The sequence below is a fragment of the Anas platyrhynchos genome, chromosome W, assembly GCF_047663525.1.
Source record: "Anas platyrhynchos isolate ZD024472 breed Pekin duck chromosome W, IASCAAS_PekinDuck_T2T, whole genome shotgun sequence".
In the NCBI taxonomy this organism is placed as follows: domain Eukaryota; kingdom Metazoa; phylum Chordata; class Aves; order Anseriformes; family Anatidae; genus Anas; species Anas platyrhynchos.
The window spans coordinates 8,542,057-8,569,608 of record NC_092620.1 but is presented as its reverse complement, the minus strand read 5'-3'; the positions used below and the strand labels follow the sequence as shown (position 1 = coordinate 8,569,608).

Below are 27,552 nucleotides of genomic sequence, written 5' to 3'. Positions count from 1 at the left end.
CACTTGCTTTCAGGAGAAGAAACAAAACCAAACAAATCTTCAATACTATACACACAAACTATGTGCTTTGGCATCAGCTACTGCTTACAGCAAGACAAGCTCACCTAATGCTGTCAATGATGTTGTGGGTGTAGATGAATACGTATGCACGTTTGGGATCTTAGTCCTTCCCACCACTTAACATAATCTTCACTGTGGCAGAGCCTCTCCTATAAATACTCTGCTTTTTAAGGCATATATCTTTGTTTTAAAAAGCTACCACACAGAAGGGAGAGCTAGCTTAAACAGGTAAGTTACTTGTACTAAGAAATAATGGAGATGGAGTAAAGCAGATTTAGAAAGAAAGAAAAAGGTATTCTGCATTGGAATAGGTTAGGGTTGGAAATGGATGTTACAGGTCAATATTGTTGTCTTTGCAAGGAGAGACTAGAAATCTCCTAGCTGTCTGTCAGTCTTGACGTTAGTTCATTATTGTGCAAGGCTTTGGTTATTTTCTGCACATAATTGAAATGCTTTGAATACTCCTGTTTGAAAGAGGTGTCAAGATCAGCTGGTAAAAAGCAACTGCAAAGAAAGTGAAATACCATATAGACTGTAACTTCATTAGCGGTGTCGTCTTCCCTGTGGTGATTATATTCTGTTCTCACCATCATATTTTTTTCAGTTATCTGAGGTAAAGGTGATAGTTTAAGGTATTTACTAATCAAATAAGGGAAATCTAAGTTGTATGGAGTTTCCAAAAATTATTTCTGCTGTGATGGATGTGGAAATTGGTATGATAGCCTCTGAGGTTTCCTTGAGGATCTTGATATATTAGTACCCATAATGATGCGTGATGTAGTAAAAGCCATGTTGAAACAAATTATTCAGGGAAAATGAAAAGAGTAATCTGTTTGTTTACTTGCTGATCCCCAGCTTGGCTTTCCAGCTCAGTGGCTTGTGCAAAGTTCTCCTGTAAGTTACGGACTTGTACACAGATGTATTATGCTTATTGTAGAAATTAAATTAAATTTCTAATAGGAGACTTCTATTTCTTTTTCTATTTTTCCCCTTCCCCGGGTTAAAAACAAACAACAACAACAAACAAACAAACACACAAAACTACCTATCTGCTCCTTCTAAAGCAGCAGAAGCTATTCCACATAGTAGGGGAAAGGAGGATTCTAGGAGGATTCTTATAGTGGTGCTGATCTGAAGACATAATGCAATCTTCTCCACTCAGGACTTGCTAATTTGGATCAATCAACAGATTCAGCTGTTCAGATGAGTATGACTGTTAGGCCTGAGAAAATGAAGTTTACTTTTCTGAAAGCATGCTGGAAAGAGATCTAAAATAAGATTACTGTTGAACACCAACCCTTTAAGAAAGGATGGACAGCATTGAAGGAGGAGGGATCTATTTAGAAAGCTATAGGCAACAGGTGAGATCGTACCTTTAAGTAGCTCCTGCAAGTTGCATCTTCAGTATGTGGTCATACTGCAGAAATTATTGTGGAGCAGCTTGAAGACCAGCTAAAATGGAATGCAATTAGTTGTTCACAGGCGCTTTGTTTTTATTGAGTACCACCATGGAGTTTGAAAGAGGGAAAGTCTTCCAAGCGGCGTAGTGGATGTCTAAATGCTGAGGATGAGGGAACTGCTGAAGACACAGGGGAGGTCTAAACATACAGCCATGGGTGTTTGCGAGTGTGCTTTTTTTTTTTTTTCCCCCTCTCTCTTAAATGTGGCTTATTTGAAATTTTTGGAGTAATGTTAGGAAAACCATGTGGCACGCTGTCTTGAAAGAAAGACAGAATCATATTCAGAAGGGATAAAAGTTGTGGACAGACACTTTGATTATTGCACCGGATGGTTGCCTTGGCAGAGTTTACAAAGTAACAGGATGTGGATAGAGGCATGGGTGGCATTTGTAATAGGCCATTACAACTCTGTGTTTTATTGTGGGGGGGTGTTCCACAAGTAAGAGGACCAGCCCTGCTCCCAGGCAAAGCTGATGCCTACCTTTCCCTGGAGCAGGAATGACTAAATTTTATATCCTTGTTTGACTCACCATTAAGTCTTCGCCTCCCCAGGTCTTTTGCATGCCATTTATCTGGCTTGACTGGAGTTCAGTGGTTCATTCGTTCTAGATGATCTCCTTTCTGCCAGGAACTCAGGTAACTTTTGCCATGGTCCCTTAAATATGCATCATCATAGTTGCCTGGACTTGGCAAGGCATTGCACACACCCTTCAAATCAAAGGCAATGCCAAGCAGAACTTGCTGGGGTGTTAGCAGTGGTTTAAACAGAGTAAATGTAATGTGTGAAAGGAGAGACTTCAAAGGACAATTGCACTACTGCATGTTTTGAATGTTTACTAATGTTAAGCTCCACTAAAATTACCAAAAAGATGAAGATGCTAGTGAGGGAAGGTAGGAGGCTGTAGGTGTTTCCCTAAGTGTTTGTGTGTTTCTCCTCGGGAATGTCCATTATTGAGGTGGGCTGGGGTGCTCTAACAGTTCTGATCTTTGCTTTGTTCTTCTTAACTCTCCTCTGGAGATCAGACCTTCCCCAGCAGGTGTTTTATAGTTCTGCCACCTCTCCTGCTGGTATTTATTTATGGGCTCATTAAGTAGTATTTTACATAGTTAGTTTAATTAGGGACTCCTCAGCTCTGATAAAAGATTGTATTAAATCTTATATAATCCCTGCTTGGCTTATTTGTTTGCAGGCTAATTCTCCACCCATGTTGACTTAATAAGACATCTTTTAATACTCTGCTCCAACCTCTGTTTCTGGGATGCTAGTGGAAACTGAAGCTTTACTGGGAAACTGAGCCAGCCCCCATGCAAGGAGACTGCTTTTTTATTTTCACTGGTGAACCTTGTGCAATCTCCTGGTAACACTGAAATCAGTGGAATGCACCCTGAAATCAGAGATGTCTAGGCTTTTCCTATAGATAGGGTCTAAACTAAGGACTTGATTATATTTTTTCTTTCTTTCTTTTTAAAATAAAATTGTTTCTTCTCTGAATATGCACCAGATAAGATCTATGGGGTGAAATCCTGGCTTTTGTGAAGACTATTGACACTGATAATGCCAGATACCAGTTTATTTCATGTCCTTAACTCTGGTGTTAAATGCTGTGGTGGCTGAGTTGTTCACACAGAGCTGGCAGACGTGACATAAGACCTGCAGGAACCCTGGTCTCTTCTGGAGAAGCAGCTGAAAGCCAGTGGGAAAGCCTGGGGTATCTCAAATGGCATCAGACACCTCAGTTTAGGCAACTGAATGCCACCATGGGTGAGAGCCTGTATGATGTAAAATCATCTCCTCTTTTTCCGTAAGAAATCCTTGTAATAAAGTATATTCCATATAAATTTGATACTTTATATTTTCAATAGTACACTGTAAGCAAAGTGATTTTGATGTCTGCCACTGTTCTGCACTCCTGTGGTGACTACCAACCAGAACAGTTCTGCCAGAAACGCAGAAGTTTAAGCCACGAGTTTTTAGCACTTTGACCAAAGGAAAATGTGTCAGATCTTCATCTTATCTGACAATTCTGTGCATATCTTCTTAATCAAAAATAGAAAGCAGTGATATAATTAGGGAAGACCATGTGAAAATTCCTTTCGTTTTGAATATCTGAGATGTCAGAAAATGAAAAAATAACAACAACAAATAAGCAAGGTGAGGGAATTAGCAGAAATCCTGATTTTTTTGGAAGACCTACCCCAGGCACTACACTTTCAGATGCTTTCTTGCATAAGCAACTTGTAGCACAAGGCTGGGCTGTGTTGTCATGGAGACTTTCAGGATACCTCATCATTTTGCTAGAAAATACAAGTTTTGGAGTGGCTGTCATATTAATTTAGTCACAAGACCAGACTTCCTACTGGTCCTATCCCTTCATCCCTCATTGCTGTTTACACTAAATCTTTTTTATGCCCTTGCAGAGCATAAGGGTGGTTGCATGTTCTTTTATGAAGCTGTCTTTGCATGAATTGACAGGGCACAGTGGAATAAATTAGTGTGAAGAGGGATTTATGGCATGGCTGAGAAAAGAGTGCAGAAAGGCTTCGGTTCTGTGAGGGAAGAAATCTGTGTTGCCATCACCAAAAACATGGTTTACCATTTGCTCGGTCATGTGGCACTGACCAGATGGTGCCTGGAGGGAAAAAAAAAAAAAATCCAGTTTCTGTGTATGAGAGAGAACCTGAATAACTCCATTGTCTATATCTGACATGATTCCAGATTTAGTACCATGTGCAAAAAGATCTGGAGCCCCAGCTGACATTAGAAATGCTGAATATGGATGTATTAATCTGTAAAATGGTTTGTGTGTGTAGTAGAAGGAAACTTTCAGACCTCCAGGGCTAGAAGTCTTAAATGCCCCCAGGAGTCTACCTCTCCTTCAGATGGGATTTGCCCAGCAATTATGCAGCAAAACGGGTCCGATTCCTGGTGCGTCCAGTGCTGGCCTCAAGCTGTCAGCCCACTTAAGAGGGTATAAGAGAGAATTGACATTGAATTGTCATGTGCAGCTCCCAAACATGGTTTTCACTCTGACTTGTCTCTTGTCCTTCCAACCATTCTTTGCTCACTTTTGCCCTGACATCCACACCAGCATTCCTCTTTGGGTATTCATGAATTTTCACTCACTTCATCCTCTGCTTTCCCTGCCCCAGCCTCAAACACAATTACACCTTCATGGTGCTCCTTCTTCTCTCAGCTTTGCCTCTCTTCTTTTTGCCTGGAACCAAGGAGGCTACCTGATGCTGCTGCTATCAACCAAGTTACGTACTATTTACAGGGACACAAATTTCTATTCAGGTCCTTTCCAGGAGGTGTGTGTAGGTGGAGCTGATAGATGACATCGGAACCTCACAAGGCTATTTCAGACAGATAGCGCAGAAAGAAAATGAGCCTACGGTAGGTTAGGTTGCTGTGTCCTGTCTGCTGTCCCTCAGATTTATTTCACTTCTGCAGGATATATATGCTACATGAAACCTATTTCAGGCTATGTCCTGAAAGTTCTGTTTGTCCCCATGTCTGCCTTATTTCTTAACCCAACCTCCTTCACCCCCAACAGCTAAAGGCAAATTAAAATGTCTCTGGGTGGTTGTAATTTGTCAGTGCAAATTCTCACATTTCTCCAAGTCAATTAATTTTCAAGGAGAAGAGGCGTTACACTTTGGATTCTAGCTGATTTGTGGAAAAATTCTGTGCTTTCTCCTTCTGAATGATGTCTTCTTCCATGTTAAGGGACTGAGTGGTGGTGGGATGCCAGCAAAACCCTGGATGATTGTAGGGAGGGAAAAGGTTCCCTGATGTCCAGAGGATTTTCCTTTCCTTTCTTGCCTCCTAGACTTTTTCAAGCATCTCCCTGGATGCTTTAGTCCTCTTGTTGATGACCACAGTCCTATCATTTCACACTAGTGGTTAGTCCAGGGGACCTGTACAGATGGAAACAGGGGTGTGCCCTGGTGGGGCAGCAGGATGGGACATTCCCTGCTTGCCCCAGGGCAAATTACATGGTAGGGTTTAGCGCTGTTATGTTAAAACTTGGGAGTGATGAGAAATAATATTTGACAGGTTGCTCTGTAGTCTTCTAAAACCTGCTGTTGGTATTCCTACACATAGTTCCCCTCATGTCTGAAATGTCCCCCAATTTGTAGAGATTTCCAGGTGCACAGGAAGGGGAGAGTCGCTGCTTCTGTAGAGCGTCTTGACATCTTGACATCTCCTCTGGTCCCAGTTTAAGTTAGTGGATACCTATCAATTTACATTTCCTCAGAATTATTCCCAGAGAATGTTGTGTTCTGCTGAACAGCTCATCCTACTCATCTCTATACCCGTAATCAGCTTCAAGAAATGCAATGAAATGGGAATGGAACTGGTTTCTGTTTGTCCTCACCTTCAAGTTGGTTGTACTCTGCAGTACGGAGAGCTCTCCCAGAGAATGGGTCCCTGTGTTGCTTCTCAAGAGTAAACAAAGAAAAAAGAACTATGTTTTCTCGCAGTAATAAAATGCAAAACATTTTCAGAAATAGGGATTTATTCTTTATACCTTTATTTTATGTTTGGTGGTGTGTATTCAAGCGTTTCCAGCAGAAGGCATTCCAGTTTCTGCATTGCTGATCAGTGACATGTTTGAGCAGGTACAGTTTTTCCCAAAGATATTGAAAGAATTAAAATCAACTACAGAGTGACAAAAGAGGAGAGGTTACAGTTGTAGCGTTTGTACAGGATCCTAGGCAGTTCATTTTGGGCCTTTACAGAATCACAGAATCACAGAATTTCTAGGTTGGAAGAGACCTCAAGATCAGACATGATACTGTTAAAAAGGACATTTGAATTAGGTGCTTTTAACTTCAAAGGTGTTATAGGTGCTTAGTCCCACTTAAAAAAAAAAAAAAATATATATATATATATATATTAAAAACAACAACAACAAAAACAAACAAACAAAAAACCACAAAAGACAACTCTTGGTCTCCGAAAAGCTAGGCAATGATAAGTGTTTGATGGTTATTTTAAGTAATCTTCTCTTCTGCATTTAGCAAGCCACGATAAATCTTATTTATAAATGCCAGCATAAACATTTGCAAACTCTTGACATGATGAAGCAGACTGGGGCTTTTAAGAAATTAGAAAAAAGCTAATTCATGTGTCTCTTTACCTGGCGTGTGCTGATCTTTTCCAAATGCAGCACATTAGCCAAATTACTTGCAGTGCATCCTACTAATGCAAGCGTGTTTGTAGCAGAGGTATATATTTTATAACCCCAACAACATTCCTCTATAGTAAGAGAAAAAAGGAACCCTAAGATATGCCAAATCCTGCAGTGATCTCTTTCTAAGAGATATTTATCTAAGAGATATCTTATCTAAGAGATATTTAAATCTGTTTAATAGTGATTGACTAGAATGTCCCAATTGTGTATGCGTACAGAAGGCTTAGAAGAGATGGATTAAATGATTTAGCAAATTTCTCACCCTGCTTGGCTCAGATGGATGCATATATATGACTTATATTTACCTGGCAGGTGTTCCTTTCCCCTCTGTCCTTTGGTCTTGTTCCTTCTTCTCTTACTCCAATCAGGACTTTAACAAAAACAAACAAACAAAAAGAAATAAGCAAGATGCTTAGATAGTCTGGGCAGTCGGTATGTGTGTAGCAGTATGTAGGGCACCCAAAGATCTGTGAATATCTGAGATTTCCTTCAGACACTTCTGTGTGGCTGGTTAGGTAGGAAAGCTGAGACAGAGGAATTAAGACGATGCCAATTAAAGGATTGTCTCATGGTGGGAGTTCTTTGTTTATCTAAATACAGCATTCAGGTAACATTTAGCTCATTTGTATCTGTACAAAATTTTAGTAATTTGATGTATGCCCTACCTGACAGCAGCATGTCTACATGGCAGGAAAAATACTGCCACATTTTGAAAGACTGGGTAACAAAGTACGTGATGGAGAGGTGGCCTGGCTAGCATGTTTGAAGTCTGGCCTGAGCTCAGACTTGGATAAAAGTTTGTTGAGCATCAGGCAGGAGATGCTTTGCCGACTACCATACTGCTAACTCCAACATCATGACAATGGAATACAGCAAATAAACCTAGAGATATCAGCCTAAGATATTTAGAACCTCAGTGTGAGCAGACAAGTCCTGTGTCTCTCTTATGCCACCTCTTCAAGGCAGTGGATTACCATGTATAGGGTCTTAGTGTCAGCTTCCTTGTTTTTATTTTCTCCATCCACTTGTCTGAGGATGCACGTGTCTTTGTAATTTATCAAGACAGGTGCTGTGGCAAGAGATTATGGCAGCCCAGGGGAAGTCTGAGAATTGCAGGTAATGTGCTAGCTTCCAGCTACATGGCCAGCTTTTCTGGCTCATTTGGGTGAGGGCTGTTCTGTTTTAGGATTTCATTCTGGACACCAGAACAGAACACCTTCTACCTTGTGGACACTGTGGTTGTCCACAGCCTCTTCTTAGAGACTGAGAATAGTCTTATACCCTTCTGTCCACCTGTAAATGAAGCCAAGGGCTAGACTCTCTGACTTCTGTCACCCCAAATGATCAGTTTTTGTGTCTGTAAACCATTTTAAATACCTGATGCCATTATAAACACTTATCTGACAAACTTGGAGGGACGTCATAAGGCTTAATTAAATGTTTTCAAAGTGTTCTGCCCTGCTGAGATGCAAGGTAGTGCAAAAGACAAAATATTATTACAAATATAAAGTCTATCACGATCTGGGAAAGTAGGTGTCTATACAAAAGCGTAGTCACTTTCTGTTGCAGTCTGCAAAGAGAGTGTAAATGACAAACTCCAAGAACTTCTCCCCAAAGACAGATTCGAGGTTGACACAAGATGCTGTCTCCTGCATAGCAGGTAAATTATGAGTATAAGACAGCCAGAAGGTGAGATTAATTAAGTTTTTTTTTCTTTCTCTCTCTCCCTTTTTCTCTGTTTCTTATAGCAATGCTTACCTTGTTGAGGCCAACATCTGAGCAAGATACTTTACCTGTCTTTATAGCTGAGAAGAGAAATTAGCTCTTTTTTCACAGTCCCCAAATCTGGTTTTGGTTCTTTATTTTGGGCAATATGAGTTTTGCCCTACATGGTTACTAGGAGAGCAGTTTATGCTTTTTGTTATATTTCTAAATCTACCCTATATACGCCTAAATAGGCGTATACATGTTTCATGTCTTGAAACATGGATCCTGTCAGCCAATGTGCTATAGAAGGATTTGGGGTATAAGTATGACCCCTCCCTTTTCATGAAGATAACCTGTTTATAGTCATCATGGGTCTATCATTCGGTAATGTTGGACTTCATGATCCTTGTGGGTCCCTTCCAACTCAGGATATTCTATGAATCTAATGTATTAGTGCTACAGAAAGTCCAAAATATCTTCAATGAAGCTGAAATCCAGTCCATGCTGAGACCATGAAGCTAAGCTTGTTTTAGCTGGTGAGTCTGAAAATTACTTTCAGAGAGATTGTCCCCCATGGGCTGGGCATTGGTGCGCTCTTCAGATCATGCTTTTTCTGCAGATGGGAGATCTCCGCTGGATGTAGATCGTATCAGCAAAACTATGCAGCTTGGTAAGGGTAAAACCCATGGATTACACTTGCTCATTTACTTTCCATGCTGTTACTAGTTTTGCATTTGATATCCTTCTCTGGGTAAAGTAAATAAAACTTATATGTGACTAAGCAGCAGCCATAAAGGAAATCAGTTAAGCTTGCTGCTGGTGTCACTAGAGGGGAGCAATACTAAAAGCAAAAGAAGATGATGTGAATCATGTGTAAGAAGAAAATAAAATTCCCATCTCCTTCTGCAACATCTCCAGGCATCACTTTATACTACAGCACAATCACAGACATTGGAAAAACTCTATGATCTTATTGCTGCTCCTGTTTTTATTAGTCTGGAATTAGTGCTGTCTGTAGTGTTTGTCAGTGCAATCTGAGAACAGATTAAAAGTGTCATAATGCAATACCAGGGCAGATAAACTGAGGATTATTCAAGAATATTTTGTTTTCTTGCTGGGACAGTATTTAGTCATCAAAAATTTTAAGGTATAGAAACCAACAGGCTCATGATGCTTGGAAGGAAATAACTGAACAACAGGCCATAAAGTACTTTCCTGAAATTACTTTCCTTTTCCTCTCCAGGGGTTGGTATTTGATACATGTGTTTGGGAAGCTGTTGCAGAGCTAGTGACAACAGTGGAGAGTGTGACAATGGTGCTGCAATGCTAGAACTGTTCGAGCAATGATGGGAAGAGATGCTGGCCAAATGCTGGGGTCTGTTAGTGGAAAGTGGGTATGGACTAACTGGCAGGGGCAGCAAAGCCTTAATATCTGAGGTGCAGGCAGAAATCAGTGGTGTTGCAACTCCTGTTTGTCCAGCATAACCTACTTAAAGGAGACTTCACTTCAATGGGAAAGCTTCCTGATGTTTTCTGAAAATTGAGTCTATTAAATTAATTTTGATTATATTTAATTAGAACTTCAAAACAGTCTGCTATCCTCGGCTCCATCAGTGTTAAACACTTTTATAAGATAGTAAAGCTACAAGAGCAATTAATGTACACGCTAATGCAGGAGCTGTAAATATGTTCAGTACAGTCAAAGTGTCTTAAATAGCACTTACAGCATTGCTCTTTGTTATTCAAAGAGAAAATATTTTGATTCATCTGAATATGTGTTAAAAGCATTAGTGCTTTTGGAAGCATCTGGAGCCATGGTGATTTGTACTTCTGCCCTGACATTAATTTTCCCATTTCTTCACTAGTGTACTAATCATCAAGGCAAGAAACCTTGCAGGTAAAGCATGCAAGCGTGAGCCTGGCTTGCTTCTTCCTGGATTTCTCTTCCTGCCTTACCACAACTGTTGCATTAATTTGTCCAGGAAGAAGATGGGAGTAAGAACAACGATTAAATGATAGCTATGCCACAAAGCCTCTCACCTCCTCTGCTTAGCCAGTCATCCATTCCATGATTAGGGTCAGCCTAAATTGCTTTAAGTTAATAATAGGCTAGTTAATCGTGCAGATTCGAATTGGTGGTGCTCATAGGTCAATCCTTTCTGCATGAGATCCCCTTCTTCCAGCTGATTTCTGGCATCACCTATCTGCTCCAGAGGTGAGAAGAGATTTTAAAGCATGAGGAGATTTGGAGTTTAGCGTAGGGAGTGTAGAAACTGCTCGGGAGAAGAACCTGCTGTGGGAAAGATGATGGGAGGGAACTTGAATGGACTGACCCCAGATTTGTGGGAGGAATGGAGTACCAGTAAAGTTTGTTCTTAAAGCCCTGGGATCCTCTTGACCAAGCTTTTCTTTTTCTCATTTGGGATGTAGAAATATTTCAGCAGACAGATATAACAGATCGAGCATTTCTCACAGAAAAATTCAGTGGACTTTATTTCCTTTCTTTTGGTCCAAGTTCTAGTGTCTATGGAAAGGAAACTTTTTTTTTTTTTTTTTTCCTTTCGGTGACAGATTAAATAAATCAATTTTAAAGTTCTTTGGCCCCTTCACTTTGATGATTTTTTTTTTTCTAAATCTCTTTCCTATTCATCTTTTCTATTCCTGTTCTAATCAGCCTGTTTAAGAGCTAACTGAAAATTGTTCTGGAAAGAGGTGGATCACATAAAAATGCTATAAATGGTGTGATGTGTGCCCTGAATTTGGGACTGAATGCAAACTTAAACTATTTTAAGAACAAAGGAATATTGAGAGTTAAACAGTAACAGAGATCAGCTGGTTAAAGATGAGCACAGATGTAACAGAAAGGGATAGAAATTGGTGAAAACAAAGATACTTTTTTTTATCTGTGGAAATCTTTTTCAGAAGCAGCTACAATGAAATGCTCTCACTTTAGAGTTATCCATCTGCAGTGTTAGAAAAACATAGAGTTAAGATATACTGAGTTATTTTTCTATCCCTGCTCATTTTTAGGGATTATAGTTGAAAGACTTTTCTCTCATGATAAGGATTAAATATGCTACATCAGAAATGGGTTTTGACTTCAGAACTCTGTTTCTGCAGTCTTGTAATTTAAGAAAAAATAACAACAGTTGTGAAGTCCAAAAAGAAAATGGCAAATGAGCAAAGGCATTACTGTGAAATGTCTGGCTTTCAATTGAACAATTGTTAAATGAAGCTAAAGTATACATTTCACTGCTGTTAACTGTTAGTGATTTGAAAAGATGTGCAAGAATTAAAAAAAAATAATGAGACAGTGTCTTAAAAATAACTTTATTGTGAAGCTTAATGATGAAAATAATTTTGTATATGAGTGCATCTGATGTCCAGTAATTTAAGTTGTAGGCTGTCTATCCTTGTTGCTTGGCAATTTTGATCTGTGGGGCTTGAAGAGAACAGCTAGGCTCAGTCATTACCCACCAGTGCGCTATGGATCTGCATAATCACAGCACTGTGACAGTTAAGTAAATATAGGATTTACCAGTAATATTCTGTAAGCGTAAAGTAGAAGAATAGCTCTCAAAGTGAGTACATGCAATTACAGCCACCTGACCTAGAGATCAGCTAGGATGGAAATTCACAACAGCTTCATAATGATCACCACACATGTTGAGGCTATAGTGAGCAGAAGGCAGCTCAACTTTTATTTAAAGTGCAATAAATTACTATAGATTTATCATGGCAGAATAACAAGTCAAAAGCTAAAACCTTGGCTTTTTTTTTTTTTTTTTTTTTTTTTTTTTTGTATGGCTATATGAATAAATTACCACGAGCTAAACACTCCACATGAAACTTGTCTTTATCCAAAAGAAAAATAAAAGGCAATTTAAACATTAGTGCTTTTAACTAGGGTCAGCTTTATACTACTTTGACATGGCTATCTAATCTGTTCTACACAGCCTTTTATAGTAAATATCTCAATAATGGAAGACAGTATCCACATTGCCATTAGTGCTATGAAGATCTAATGCACAATCAATATGATGTACAGTAAAAGAAAACCAATTATTAACCAATATGTTAATGAAACAAATTAGCTAGAAAGATGGAGCTTGCACTTGGACATTTGTTTTGTGTAATTAAATTCCAATGAATCATGTAGGGCATCCTTCAGAGTAGCTCTAGAGAAAAATGAATATAGAAGAAATGAGAATGGCTAGGGAGACTTATTAGCCCTGTGTCGGTCATTCACAACTCAAAGCCTCTATTATGTGGGAGGAGGAAAACTTTTTCCTCAGTTTGAGGGAGGAAAAGGTTTTACTGTCTTATGTCTGAGGAGGAAAGTTGTGGTTTGTGGTTCAGTTCCAGACCCTATCGGAAGGAGGATATCTGGGAGACACTTGCTTATGTCACAGCAGCAGCAATCAGGACAGAACTTATCAGGACATAGTTTTCCATGGTTGTTCATTCCAGTATATGAAAGTAGAAAGAATCTTATTTACCTCTATCTACAACAGAACTAAAAATGGTTTTTCATTTGTTGGATCCCTTTGATATAATTTGGCTGTAGTAGTTGTCTCTTGCAAAATAAGAGGATTTCACCTCATCCTCAAACTAAAGCTTGCTTGCAATATGCCCTATCTTGCTAAAGAAGAATCTTTGCAGGAGAATATCTTGTAAATACATTTATTTATTTATATATTTATTAAATCTGAATTGTTCTTGCACAACTCCTCTGTTGCATCATTTTTGCAGAGATTTCTTCTCAGATATATCCAGAAGATCTTGAGAAAAATCCTGTTTGCATTGTGTTTGGCACCTTACTACAGTTAATAATCCTGCTAAAGCCTCAAACTCAGAAATGCATTATGCACTAATCTAGCGTATCTCAATATATCATGGGACCTCCCAGTCTGTGTGTGGGATAAAGAGCATTTCTAACATGGGGTTGTGTCATTACGTGTTCGTGTTGCAAGAATAATAAACTTACACGTCTTATCACAAAGCTATATGCAAAGCAAAAACAGTCCTTGAGAGCTTCAGTTTAAACAAACAAACAAACTACAACAAAAAGAAACATGCTTGTAGCAAACTTACAGAACATATTAGTCACCTTGATGTAGAGCTTATTCATCTTTTCCATTTTAATTGTAAAATCTGTTCCCTTCTGGAACCAAGGCAAAAACCATTCTCACAGGTGAAAATGCACAAGCTTTAACAATATGAGAAAATTCATTTCTTACTGCCATCTGCCTCTGGGATGTAAATAGGAAGGGGTTTGATACTGTATATGCTCTGCCTTTGTGATTTAGCTAATCCTGCTGTGATATGGTCCCACATCTGAAGCAGTGACTGTCAGCAGTTCCTCTGCAATAATGCACATCAAAAGGAGAGTGAACAAAAGAAATACAAAGCCAAGAGGAAAAAGAAAACACAGGAATCTCAGTGCATGACAGCTTCACGATCAAATTAAATATTTTCCTGTTTTCACGTCACTTTTTTCTACCTTCTAAGGACTTCCATAGAAGGGATGGTCCACTACTGTGTGGAAAAGCTTATACACTCAGAAAAGGAGTTTTGGGCTCTTTTCTCTATATTAGGCTTCCTTTGTGACCACTCTATGACTCTGGGTGCAATCTCACATTACAGAAATGGAAACATTACCATGTTCAGGCCCCAGACGGATTATGATGCCATGCCACTGAAGTGCTCGTATACCTGAGTACTGTAACTGCAGTGAGTGCTGCTGTGGGTAAATACCAACAGGACACTGGTTTTTGCTTCTTTCTAGATCTAACTTTCCATCTGGCTGTTTCTGGTCCTGCAGGGACCCTGATATTACCCTGACTATTCTAGTTTCAGCTGCTCAGGTACTGGCCAGCATACTGACTGCTCTGTCTCTCTCTCTCTGGGTACCCTGACTTAGTTACCTTAGTTACAGATCTAAATTTCAACAGCAGATTTGTGTCACAGGCTTTGCTGCTTTATGCAGTAAACAGCAAGCCAAGGTATCCATGGCTAGCCACAACACTGAGCTCAGCAGCTGGCATGTGAGGGATGCAGTGCAGGTCTCTATTACATGCATTTAACCAAGTCCCTGTTTATTATATCATGTATTTTCCTATTGACTGCTTTTGTTTGCCACACATTTATTTGAACTGCTAAGTCTGTCTGTGTGCTAAGCATTTACTTAAATTCCAGATATCACTTCTACTATGGGTTTACATTCATATTTCATATTTTGGAAATGTTTCACCAGTCTTCATCAGGTGATGCAAGTATTTTGGGGTGATATGTGGTAGCTGGTCCTGCTGCTTGATAGCCATTTCGACTCCAGGCTGACAGCTAAGCACTGTGCCTTCATGGTGGTCTTCCAAGTACCTCTCCTGCTATATCCTCCTTCCCAGGGCCAAGCTGTGGTGTCTGAGCCCCTTCTTCTTCAGCTTTTTTGCATGCATGCATCACCCTTGATATCTGAAAGCACATTCTGAATACTCAGTGAAATAATCTATAAACCTGACACTACTGCTGACACTACTGATCTGACAGCTGGATGCAATGTTTCATATGAACTCTTGTACAGAATTATTATTTTTTTTCCCCACACAGGATTTATCTGGATTTTTGTGAACCCTTTCTGAGGTAGGTAGAAGAGTTAAGTTAGAAAAAAAAAAAAAAGTTATTAAAATGCATTTTTTTGACCTCTAAGAATAAATATTTACTGAAAGGGATTTTTATTTTTTTAAGGTGATTTTATCATAAACCCATAATCATATGTGGAAATATCCAGAGAAGTAATAATAGCAATAATAAAACAAAAAGAGCACAGAAATGTACATTCCTCTCCCACGAAATCTGTTCTGATTTCGGAAAGTGTCATCCTGTGTTTCAGGTGGTACCCAGACTCTGTACAGCAAGAAAAGAGGTATCATAGGCAGCAAGAATTGTTCACAAAGCTGTGAGAGATACTGGGTGATACTGGGTGCTGAGAGCAGAATGACCAGATACCTTGTTCTGCTTTAGCAAAGCAGATGGTGTTTTGGTCAAAGATAGGGAAAGGTCTTGTGACAATGAAGCTGAACTCTTGTACCATTGCATGAAGATGCTGGTCAATATTCATTGTCTCTAAAAACTGTCACACAAACCGAGAGGAAAGACTCATGATCATTTATTTTATAAAACTCTTCGTATAAAACACCAGACACAAGATACCCATCAGCTGTCCCAGATGTCATCTTAAATAGGATCAACATCATATGTCTTACTAACATTTTTGACCTCATTCAACCACAGTTTAAAGAACTTAAATGTAGGAACATCCTAAGGAAGAAGAATCTTTCCTGCTGCACTGACTGAAAGGGTATGAAATTGTCCTGGTAGCTTAGAAAAGATGATTGTGTTATTCCCTCTGATCTTGCCTTGGAAACCATAAACATATACTCTGGGAGATCTATGACTTTTGCTAAACTTTGTAATTATTTCTTAGCTTTAGCCTGACTGTAACTACGTAGCCATATTTGTTGTTATTGCACTTAGTTCTCCTCAAAAACTGAGTTTGTGTCAATAGAAATTACACTTTTAGCAGAACAGATTGTAGGATTCCTTTAATTACTGGTGCCAAGGTTAAAAACTCAGCCTTTGCTAAGCCAAATACACCAAACTTTAAAAGCATGTGAGTGCGTGGATGATAGTTGGCTTTGGACTATCCATCACATTTGTTCATTGAGCACTGAAAGTGAATGCTTGCCGGCAGGTCTAAGTTGGGGATGATGACACCTGCAGTAGGAGCCACCTCTGCTTAAATCAGAAAACATCTGAATTTGGTTCATTCAGTGCCTATGGAGAGGAGCAGGAGCTGGGAGTTATTCCAAAGTGCTTCTTAGCCCCATGGGTTTGAGCCTCAGATCAGAAAAACTTTGTTGTATGTGGAAATATTATTACTACCTTACCCTTTATAGTGGTCATAGTGACTGAGGTGTTAGAGCTAAACCGGTTCCAGCTAGAACCAAAAAGAGCTGAGCACTCTGAGCCTAAGAACAAAGGCTGCCAGGATGACTGGCCCTTAAAAATGATATAGCGTGTTTCCTGAACAAGATGAAATATGAAATGAAATAAAAGTGAAATAGCTGTATATACATATATATATATAATTGACACTGGAGTTGACTGAGGGTGGAATTCAAAGCTGAACAGTGTGATTTAAACACATCCCCATTTTGTGCTCCCTCTGCTTAAGAGACCATTCCTACCTTAACCAGCAAGAAAAATATTGAACAATATTATTTGTTTCTTTTGCTGGAAGTACCTTTCTTAATTTATTTTTAACCAGTTGGTGCCAGTTATTGTCCCTCTGTAAGGATTGTGTGAGGCCATAAATATCTGCTATGCAGACTGCCAACTCAGCCAGGGCTGCTGATTTATTTTAAACAGCCTCTTTGATATTTTTTTTTTCAAGATTTATTCTGTAGTAGGAGATGACACTGTTGTCTTGTGCCATTAATGTTCTCCTCTTCCAGTGACACAGCGTGTTAATTAAAGAAAGGAGATAAATTAAAAGCCAGGTGGTGGTCTATAAATCTTGACTGAAAAAGATGATTTTTCTTTCTATCAGGCTTTGGCACTTTTATTCTAGCATAAAAGAAATATGAGTGTTGTTATTTAAAAAAAATAATATTTTTTTCTACCCAAGTTTCAATAGTACATATATTGCAGTAGACATTGAACCATTTAAAATCTGAGTGTTTTTTATTTAGTTATGTGCTTTTTAGATTTCTGTGCTCGCTCTGAGTTTTCTAGCTGTTGCTATATATTTCTTACAGGTGTCTTCATAGCAGTTAGCTTTCAGAAACAACATGACTTGTGTTTGTACAGCTTTTGGAGATACAGCTACAAATTATTAGATTTAACCCCAATAGAAAAATGAAATTCTTCCACAAGTTGTTGCAGTCTGTCTACCTGTGTCAGAAGCAAGAAGTATTATTTATTTCTCTGTGATCTTTCAGGCCAAGGGAGCACCCAACTTTTTAAACTATCCCTAGGCAGTAGCACGAGAGCTGAGTGCCAGGAGGAAAATAGCAGCAGCAATCCAGAATTTGTCGATGTCTCAACACGTTCCTCCTTTGGGTTTACTTTGGGGCCAGGACTTCAGTCAACTTGCCTCTTGGTCAGAGCATAGAAAAGGGTGATTGCAAGTGGCAGAAGGCCCAGAGAGGAGCCTCCTTCTGCTACAAAGAATTGACTGTACAGACAGGTTTCTGGGTGGACAAAAACTTCTCTTCCAGCTTGTTTGATTCAGGCATCTCTAGTGTTGAGACTCCAAGTGTTATGCATGCAACTTAAAAGAACACAGCAATTCTTTGCTGGCTAATGCCCATGGTAGATAGCTAGGTTTAATGACCTAGCACATTAAGCATTAATATGCTCACCACAGTGTCTTTGCTGGCAAGGCAGTCATCAATCAGACGGGGAAGGGCTCATCTCCATTGCTCCCTGGAACAGGCTGATCCCTGATGCTGCTGAGCTGCCATCTTCTGATTCTCTGCTTTTTTAATTAGGGTCTCATACCTTTTTTTTGTGTCAATATTTGTCTCTTGAATGCTGGAGCTGCTAGCTAATGCATCACTTCAATTACTTTTCTTTCTTGTTTTTACTCTTCTGGTCTAGTGTAGCTTTTTAACTAATGTTAGTTAAAGTCTAAAGTCTAATGTTAGTTAAAGACTAAAGTCTCACCATCAGGATGGACTTGCTCACCACCATCTCTCAACAACGATTGTGTCAGGAAAATAGAACCAGGGCCACACAGCTGTTCTGCACCAAGCTTGGTATTTTTTCATAAACAGCTAAGGGCTTCAAGGACATCAGAAAACAGGAAAAACTGGGCTCTTAAATATTATAACATGTGAACCTCTTTTGGATGTATCTTCAGGCTATAGCAGGTTACATAGTGAAGTGATTTAGGATGGATTTTGGGTTGATTTATTACTGGAGGTAGAGGAGACAATATCTGGTCAATGAAAACTGGTTTATTTTATCCTTTTTGTGTATGCAGACTGCTTTATGGTCCATTCTTACCGTAATCAGTTTGCTGATTCACCAGAAGATTGTTTCAGAGGTTTACATTTATATGCAATATTCTGAGCTTCTTCTGCTCATTTCAGCACTCCCTGAAATCAGGTCTTCAAGGGTTCAGGATTAGTTTCCAGTTGAAGAGATAGTGTTCAACTTGCTCCTTTCCCCCATACTGTCTGTTTTGTTGACTGCAAGTCAAAATGTTCTTTGTGTTACACTTGGAGTAAATACTATGGATCTGATAGCTGTGTGCATAAATCGTTACTGCTTTGCTGACCTGGATTTATGGCGGGAGTTACTGTATTGATCGTCTAAGAAGACATCTGATTTGTTCTCTCAAATTATACTGTACAAAACCCAAACACAATTTGTCTCCAGCTGAGGGCTCATTTCTAAATGTGTCCCTCTCACTTCTTCCACCCAGTGCTCTTGGTTTAATAGGCAACAAGTTAAGCAACCATGTAGATACACTACCTGGTGAAACTGCAGTACAGTTTCACCCTGATCTTTTTTCTTCACAGTCTTAATTTTCCTTTATCTTCACCTCCGATCTCTGGACCCCAATGTTCACAGCTGCTTACTACAGCTATTTTTGTCTAGAAAAAGCCCAGTGTAACATGAGTTTGAGGATAGCTATAGCACTGAAACAGTGGGACCCCTGTCATGTGGGGAGCAGTTTGCATCAACTCCAAAGAAGGTAAGGAACATCACTTGCACAGAGGGAAAGAGATGTTTCATCATTTATAATTCTATTTCTGCCTTTCAAATTCAGACACCAAGTCTTGTGGCTTTGCACCAGGCTGGTTAATTGGGAGGAGGCTTAGCACTATCATGTTGGAGTAAAATTCAACCCCTTGTTGTCCTGAGTCAAAATGGGACTAATTGGACTAGAGGGCACTGAACTGTGGAATGGGAAATAGAGTTTCTCCGTGGAAGAGCAGAGAGCTGATGAGTTAATATACACCCTGGCTGCATTATTTTTCCAAGGCAGTCAGGAGGAAGCACTTTATTTCTGAAGGTCTTGTTGACTTCCCTGCTTCTGCCCTTGTCTAATCCCACATGCACCTAAGGATGTGTCAGGAGCTCTATGAGGGAAGCAGAAGTCTCTCCACAGCTAGAGACCTTCTGTGATCCTAACTGGTGCAAGATAATTCAACCTTTGGGTAATACAGGGACGACCTCACAGGCTCTGCCAGGATGCACAGTGTTGGCTGAGCTCATACCTTTAGATGTGCCAAAGTAATTTGACCTTTCAATAATGAAATCCCTAAATACTTCTGGAGGAAGAGGGAAGGCATGAGCCATGTCTTGGTGGTGCTGCCCCGAGAGTCTGTACTCTGTGCTGGAGCTGGGAAAATGAGAATCTTTGGTTTCCATTAACGTGATGCCTGCGAACTGGACAAATATACATTAAACTAGACTATTCTAACATGAAAGAAACATTTGGAAAGGGGTGACGGAGGTTTTTACTGTGTCATACACCCTGCAAAAGCTTCCACAGATGGGATATTTTGATGAAGCAGCTGCCCCATCCAAATGTAGCTGAAGCAGTTGGTTGGTTCCCGCTGAGACCAGAGATACACTTGGCAGGATCCTAGCAAAATGTTAATGTATTGTGAATGTATCTGCCAGCCAGCCATTTGAACTGTCACCACTCTCTGCTAAACATTGCAGCATGGCAAGGGCAGGGCCACGGGCACTGAATTTCAAGGCATTTGTCAGAGCTGTCCTCTTGGTACTCTCTCAAAACAGATTGCATGCCAGCAGCCAAGTTTTGTTCAAAGAGAACGTCCAACTGCATTACTGTCAGCCTCTTCGCAGCACGAGCTGTGCTTGTCCCCAGGTGATTCCTAACCGTTGTGCAAGGAGCAAGCTTCCTTGCTGGAGAGCAAGGACACCTGTTAATATTTATTTATTTATTGCTCAGTTTAAAGCAATCTTTAAATCAGGGTGATATATTTGTTGGGCAGCACGGACTCGGAAGAGAGAAGCAGCACAGTGTCGAGCAGCCTTCACTGGGCTGTGCTGTATAGCTATGAAAAGCCAGGATCACAGCAGGAACTTGGGCATGGTGAGCGGATGAGTCTAGGAGGGGTAGAGTGGTGGAGGTGACTGTGCGTGCCTAAAATAGGCACAGCACTTGATGCAGATCCTCATGACACCCAAATTAGAATGGCTGTGGGTGTGTGCCTGACAGGTTGTCCCTGCCGAGGATGTTACTGCACCACTGTCATCCACAAAGACTGAAAATAGGTGGAAAGCCTGGAGAATAACTACATTTTAATAAGATGGCCAGAATTTCTTAAAGGCTAGCAGAGGACCACTGGTCAGATGGTGCCAAGTGCTATGGGCATGTAGATTTGCTGGCACATTGAAAGGGTACTTCCTCCACTGCAGTTGTGCAGAGGTTCATGCAGATGTGCCTCCAGCTGCAGTCCTTTTGTATCATCTAGTCCATGCTGGATCTTTGAATGTCTCATTAGGCACTGAAACCTAGTTAATTTGGGGGAAAAACAATTCCTACTGTTCCAGGAAATGAGACTAAACTTGTTCTTTGTTCTTCTTCTTTTTTTTTTTTCTTTCTTCTTCTTTCCTCTATTAAATAAATTCCATGTACAATTAATATATTGTGGGTGCCACTTCAAAGGTAAGATGTATGAGGTGATGTAAACTTGGACAGAAAAGCACAGGTTTTGTAATGGTTAATTGAATTGTTTTTGATGGAATTATCTCTTGCTTTTTCTCATAATGAGAGTTATACACATATCAGAATTCAATGCACCAGTAAAATTATTCCACATGTTATTTTATATCCCTTTATTGGAGACTTCCTCAGGAAATTGGAATGACTCCAATACCTCTAGTTGTCCCTAGTGCCAACATAACTAACCTCTCCCATAATTAATGTTTGAATATAATTAAGAATGTAAACTTAATGGTGAATTCATCATAGAAGAGCCTCTCGCTTTCATGAAGAAAAAGAGTAGTGCTAAGACGAATGAAGACTATGTGAATTTTCTGAGATGGTATGAGTGTACCACACTGCACTTCAGTCCCTACTCCACCTCTGTTTCTGAAACAACAGCACCAGAAGGTGGCTTACCTTTCTGTCACTTAATGTATTGAGCATCATTAAATACTTTGATGTAATTCATTATGAAGGTAACTTTATCTTTGTCACTCTGTATCTTCACAAACAGTCACAGCAGTGTCATGTAAATTGCCAGGATAAAATGAAATGAAAGCAAACAGACAAATAACATGAAAAGTTAGGAATGGTGCTTATGAGTTATAAATAGTAGTAGAAGAAAAAAAAATAGCCTGTTTTCTCATTACATTACAAAAGAGCCTAGAAAATGCTTTTATGTGAGTTTGTTTCTAAAGCAGCTGAGATACCTCTCTGAAGGTCAAAACATTGGGATGTTCAGGGTGTTTATTTTGAATTAAAAGCATATATTTATTTTGAAATAAAACATTGGTCTCCTTTGACACAAAATTATCAGGTTTGTTGTATGTCTGGATTTGATTTTCAAATTTCAAATTCAAGACTATATTATAACATTGTTTAGTAAATCATGTGTGTTTCCTAGAGATTTCTTATGTTTTCAATGAAGAGGATAAATAGGTATGTGTTCCCTGTCAGAAAGCAAAGAGGATTTAATAAGAATGATCCAGGAAAGACAATGATTCAGGAAAGAGCTGTGACAGACAGGCTCAGGTCAGTGGGAGCACAACTGTGCAGGACTGGGAAGGAAAAGATAAAAAGGTGATGCAGGTAAAAGGAAGACAATAAAAAATCATTAAAGAGCTTAGATGACAAACATTAAGCTCTAGACAGGAGAGATGTTTCTTTCCTAAATGTTTATTCCAAATGTAATGAAACAAGAATGAAGACCTATGAAAAAAGCAGAAGCTGCAGTTGCTGCAGGGATGGAGGAAAGTTGGATAAATGATTGAGGGAGACTTTTGCTAGATATTGCAACAGAGGAAACCAAAGAATTGATACATGCCTCATACTTTGAAAGCAAGGAGGAACTATTCCACTGTGGCTAGGAAAGAACAAGCATAATTGATTAATAGATATTATTAAGAGATGAAAAGGCCATTATGATATCAATATTAATTTCATGCATAGACCTTCCCTTGATCCTAAACCAACAACTGCTGTATTCAGATCCTTTCTGATCTGCAGTACACATCCAACTAATAAAAGAAAGATGGAGAAAACAGTTAAGAGGCCTGATTTCTCAATTATTATTATTATTAATATTATTAACAGATTACCTAGGAAAAAAAAGGGGGGATGCATTATAAAGATATCAAGGTATTTTTCAATGGGAACAGAAGAAACTAGATTGTAAGGGTGCTGCTGCATCGGTAAATACATGTAAAGCAGTCCAGGCATTGCTCTCTGGCCCCGAGGTCAAATGATGTGTTGCTTGTATCCACCCAACTAAACTCCCTCTCCTCCTCCCCTTCCTTCAGCCCACATTGCCTTCAGGGAACAGTCCGTGGCATGTTCTCTTCCTAAACCTGCCTGAAAGGCTTCTAATTGATACTTTAATTACATCAGAGCCTGCACTAACAATTAAAAGGTATGAATGATTGCAGCTAACTTTTGAGACTGTGCCATGGTCCTGTTATTGTGCACTAACAGGTCCTACCCAGCAGAGCAGGAGGTGGTGAGGCCATTAAAGTTGAGAAACTGTGCCATTAGAATTTTGAATGCATGGAAAGGGACTCATGGTTTCTAAGATGGGGGCTGAAAAGGGTGTTGCTTCCATGCCTGGGAGACAGGCATGAATATGACAGACATTGAATAAGGAGGAGAGAATTATGCTGAAAATGAGCCAGTCAGAAATCCTGGAGAGATGGGGTCAAGAGAGCAAGCCAAAGAGATAGAGATCAAGAGCAGTGGAGACAGCTCTGAGCCAGCAGCACTGGAAGGAAATCAAGTGAATTTCTCTCTAATGGCCTGGGGTCTTTTTATATAATATCTCCGCAGTGCTGGCAGCAGCAATATTTGCTGTAGCAGATGTGGATTTAATTAATGTGTGGCTTATTTCTTTCTACGGGTCACTTCAAAACCTCAAATGGAGGGCGAGGGTGTGTGTGGTGAACTGCTTGCAAGTTCAGGTGGGGTAAGGGGTGACAGTAGGATTGCTCCTGGAGGTCACAGTGTGAGGAAAGGAGAGATCGCTGTATCTCACCCTCATAGCTAGACTGAATTTGAGGTCAAGGGTATGAGTGAGACATGCTTGTTGTTTTTGAAACTGGAGCTCTGGGCACTGTGGCCAGTACAGTTTTCAGGGGACTCTTACAGCAGCTCGTTAAGCTCTAGACTGGTGTGTTTGGCACGGCTGTGCAGGTCACTGTGAAATTTGTTTTCTGCTCAGCTGCCCTTTCCTGAGAACCCACCGAAGCCCACTTTTTTTAGGAAGTGTTTCTCCGGAGAGTGCTCTGTGACAGCAAAAAGATCATAAGGGAATGGATAAATGGGATGGTGTTGGCAGCAAAATTCCACTTTTTTTCTGCACCTCTACCCTTTCCCTCTGGTGGGCATCTTGACACAATTCAACACTTTCCATTTTTAATAAAATTCATAAAAGTAAAAAGAAATGTTCCAGAGGGAAAATACTGAGGTTTGGATTTCCAGTATGTTATTTTGAGGAGTGAGGGGTAGATTTTTAGAAAGACATGAAGATAATTATTTTGATGGATCAGAATATGTCTCTTGAATGGGTTGCAAAGTTATTAGTGGAAAATTTCACCCCATAGCAAAGAGTTGCAATGCACAGTAAAACTGAAAAAAAACATTTCCATTTGGAAGCCTTTTGTACAGGGTCAGTGCCTGATACCCATGGCAGAGATAGCTGGGCTTTCTTGGAAGGGGTTGAACCTGGCAAATGTGGTTTTGGCTGATGTGAGATTGATGGAGGGTGATTTCACTTGTCACACACCACTGAACGGAAAAATGACAGCAGCACTATAGAATCACTGAATAGGTAGCTGAGATCAAAATGGTTAGATAATACCAGTTGTTGGAAATGTTAGTAAAGAGTGGACAATTCAGGGTAAAGTTTTAAATGGCTGTTGACAAAGTCTCAGCAAAAATTTCTCTGCGTGTTACTGTCAGATTCACTAATTTTGCAGCTTGCATCTCCTGTTGAACCTATTTCTGCTTTCTAACCCTGCTACGATCACGCCACACTTTGTTCAGGACCTGCCTGCTAGCCCAGACCTGTAGATTCACAATCTGCCCCGGCTGAAAGGAAGCTTTGCAAGCTCTTTTGTTGTGAGGCTCCAAAGAGTGACTGATCATCTGCTGTGGCCAGTAATTTCATGAGGCACTTTCTGCTGTAGGTTGTAGGCATAATAATTAGTTGGACTGAATTTGGCTGGGCTGATTTATAGTAGGAGAGAACAATAAAGTCTTTTGGCTCCAGCTATGGGGTCATTAGTTTTTTAATCGCCAAGGCAATGCAGAACTGTCTCTGATAACAAATTTCTTGTTCGCTTTCTATTTCTATTTGGAAATATCTCATTTGCTAAGTGGCTGCCTCGCTCTTCTTGAAGATCAGCCAGGTAGCAACAACAGAAGGAGATTATATTAAAGTGTTCATGCTGAAAGAAAGTATCTAGGGCTAAAACCTCTGCCAAGGGCTTGTTCAGACTTAACTTTGGGGGTTTCATTTTTAATGATGGATGTATTTGTTCCCCATTCAGAAACTGAACATGCAACAATATAAACGAAACCCAAAATTCCCAGTGCCAGAGTCAAAACAGACAATGACAGGCCTCTTGTCCATATTCCTACATAGCTAGGAACGAACCATGTCCATTTGTGAAGACCAATTTTTGTAACAAGATTATTTGTTTGTATTACAGTACTGCTGAGGAAACTGTCAAGGACTGACAAATACTTTATACAAAGACAAATATATGAATTAGTATTACTGCTGCAGTCTAAGGGCCTAAGCAATGTCATGTAAAACAAGTTCTGTAAGGAGAGGCAGTGTCTCTTAATAGACTAAGACAGACAGCCTTTTGGACACAGAAATAATTTTTAAAATAACTAAACGTATACTTGTGCCAAAGTGCTTCCTGCCTAACTGTAAGGATACAAGTGAACAGATGGATTTTAATGGGACAATGGACTCAACATGGAGTCAAGGTTATTTATGGCTAAGCTGACTGCTAGGGAAGTCTTCAGTTTTCAACTGACCCCTGAGAAAGGGGTCTATGGTTTCCTCTCAATTGTACTTAGATCTACCACATTTATCTCATTTTGGATTTAGCCTTCAGATCTTAGTGCCCTGAGGATGGCAGATCATTGTGCTGTCCTTTCCTTCTGCTTTCCAGCACTTTTCACATTCCCAGTGCTCCCACTTTGTCTCATAACTGTCTGGTTTTTAGCCTCCTGTGAAGGAGCTGGCAGTGAAAGCTCCACCAGTAAAATGTTTAAGAGGAAAATAAGGGATGCAGGAAATGGGGAACTGTGCTTATTTTGGACAACTCCAGCTCTTGTACAACTCCTGTACAAGCAGTGTGGTAAGGCTCTCTTAGTAATGCTGAAGGAGCTCGCCCTCTCCTATTATCTCTAATGATCTTCAGCCTGGACTTGCCTGTTTCAGAAAAGGTTTTCTGGACAGGATCTTATAGTGTCTTACCCTTCCCATACCTGCTCTATTCCATGAAAAAGAAACCCTCACTATCACAGTCTTTAATGCGCAGATCCTGTTCCTTTCTGTGTAAATGGATCCACTTAGGTCAAGTGCCCTTGCTTATAATTTCTTGTCTGTGGATCTCTGTGTTAAAAGATGTTAGGACTTGCTAGTCTTTGGAAGTCATTTAAAAGCACACCATAAAGGTTTCTGACTTATTCGCAAGCTTGTATTGGATAACAAAGAATCCTTTTTTGCAAGTTGGAAATCCAAGACTTTGCTGCACTGTTTTCTACAGTGAACTCTTCCTGATGTGAACAGTGTTTCTGCTAAAGAATTTATCACTTTGTAACGAAGGGATTGACACATAACCAAATAATTTCCCCAAAGACATATGCTTTGAGATCAGGTGGAACTGATATGTTCTTGTCTGATCACCATCAATGAAGAAAGTCGAAGGACTTCCAAACTGGCCAATAATTTCTGCCGGTTTAGGAAAGTCATCTGATGATTGATGTAATTTCTGCATTTAATGATAGATATATCAAAGCTAATTTCTTCAATACTTAATTACCTTTTTCTAATACAGAAAAAATAGTTTATGACTAGCCTGACTTTAATTTATAATCTGCTACTGCAGGAAGCTTAACCTGCAACAGAGAGCTTTGTCTGACTGCAATAAAAAAGTGGAGAAATATTCACAGAAGCTGGTGGAAGATACTAGGACTTGTGTTTTCCCTTGGCATAGGAGGTTTTATTTTGGAGCTGCTATAAGGACTGTTTCATAAGGGGCAGCTTTGGCTTGCAGAAGTGTATGCTCTGATACCGATGCAACAGTGCACTGTATAAATGTTTACCTTTGACAATGAAACAAAATTCCCCTTGATGCAAAGATAATTTAGCACCTTACTTGCAAAAGTACTTTAAGTCCTAGACCATCAGACCCTTTCGTCATGGCAGTGAAAAAGTGCCAAAGAACAAAATGGACAGAGTCCCTTCATTCCATAATGGTTCTTACACCATCAGATCGCTCAAGAGAAAGTTCAGAGGAGATTATAGATACACCTTCAACATTCAATCCTCTCTCATGAATGATTCATTCAGAACCTACATTTATTTATTTATTTTCAGTAGATGCCAGATGGCATTTATCAACACTGTTTTTTCATGCCATGTGTTTGAAGTACCAGTCAATCACTTGACCCTCACAGTCAAACTGTGCAAGACCAAAGGTCTTGCTGTCCGAGGATTTGAAGTGCATGTCCAAGGGGAAGCTAAAAAAGGGCGAGCATCCTCATGATGTTTTCTCCTCATGTAACTCTCCCAGCCTTCTACCATTCTCACCTTCAGCAACTTGCTCAGTCACAATTGTTTGCTCTGTCTTTGCAAACTGCATTG

General features: G+C 39.8%; 1 protein-coding gene and 1 long non-coding RNA gene across 2 annotated transcripts in view; both read left to right on the top strand.

Moving 5' to 3' along the window:
- Positions 1–242: 242 nt before the first annotated feature.
- The window catches only part of LOC106020157 (protein FAM135B), a 270,121-nt gene continuing 242,811 nt past the window's right edge, over positions 243–27,552 (top strand). The window contains exon 1 of the mRNA XM_072030578.1: positions 243–288. The gene's annotated coding sequence lies outside the window, so the exon portion shown is untranslated. The remainder of the gene's footprint in view (positions 289–27,552) is intronic.
- On the top strand, positions 1,613–3,359 carry LOC110354491 (uncharacterized). Its single transcript, XR_005263769.2, has 3 exons — positions 1,613–1,656; positions 2,073–2,156; positions 2,711–3,359. It is a non-coding gene; the product is annotated as an uncharacterized lncRNA (long non-coding RNA).